This window comes from Lucilia cuprina, chromosome 2, assembly GCF_022045245.1.
Source record: "Lucilia cuprina isolate Lc7/37 chromosome 2, ASM2204524v1, whole genome shotgun sequence".
Classification (NCBI taxonomy): Eukaryota; Metazoa; Arthropoda; class Insecta; order Diptera; family Calliphoridae; genus Lucilia; species Lucilia cuprina.
This window is the reverse complement of record NC_060950.1, coordinates 62,334,056-62,335,286: the sequence shown is the minus strand read 5'-3', so window position 1 is coordinate 62,335,286 and position 1,231 is coordinate 62,334,056.

Below are 1,231 nucleotides of genomic sequence, written 5' to 3'. Positions count from 1 at the left end.
AACTGAACTAGAACTGAACTAGAACTGAACTAGAACTGAACTAGAACTGAACTAGAACTGAACTAGAACTGAACTAGATCTGAACTAGAACTGAACTTGAACTGAATTGGAACTGAACTAGAACTGAACTAGAATTGAACTAAAACTGAATTAGATCTGAACTAGAATTGAACTTTTCTAATATTTCCCAAGAATTGCGGGGCACACGTCCACACCTATACTAAAGAAAATGATGACATCAAATGTACTCACACTCCCATGTAAAGATAGCAGTCTGTGCCTTTAAAGGTGAAATACGAGAAACAACCACGACATCTCCAAAGTACAATTTTGTAAGTGGTTTGACTGAATATGAAAAACTTGTCTGTGATAGCCATCGAAGTACGTACACACACATATGTATGTAGTTAATCTTTGATCAAGGGGGTAAAGCGTAAAAAGATTGAAGGCATTTTTAGGTTGATTAAAAAAACCACAAATTCAATGCAACATATTAAAGTGCGCATACGATCTAAGATCAAAGATAGATATACTTTGATTGATGCACATCAATTATTGGTTTGTCCTTAATTGTTTAAATACAAGTAATAAATATCATAAATAAAACTATGATAATTACAGAATCTTTTATACCCTATAGAACTATGTTTATTATGTACATAATGTGTAATTTTATGATCATTTTTTGAATATTTTTTTCGTAAAGTTATATATTTCTAATTTAAGTGTTCTATTTTTTAAAATGCTTTTTTCTATAGCGCAAAGATAATGTCCGAAATAAATTAATACATTCTCACTTGTGATATGGTGTAAATCTAGCTAATCATCTCACCAAATGAATATTTATAATAAAAGTTGCCAGACTTACAAGGACAGTAGTTACAGTTTAAGGGTAATTGCTTAAGGGTTTTGCGACAAACTAAACATGTTGTATGTCTGTGAGTTGCCACTAAAACTAATAGGTAATTGTCTTAGCTACAATAATAGCACATGTATTTATCTTTAAATGCATCGAAAGAGGAAGCATTGTCAGGGATGGACAATTGTGTATTTGTAATTAACCCATAACCATCTACCATACATTTAGTAACTAAACTAGAACTGAACTAGAACTGAACTAGATCTGAACTAGAACTGAACTAGAATTGAACTAGAACTGAACTAGAACTGTACTAGAACTGAACTAGAACTGAACTAGAACTGAACTAGAACTGAACTAGAACTGAACTAG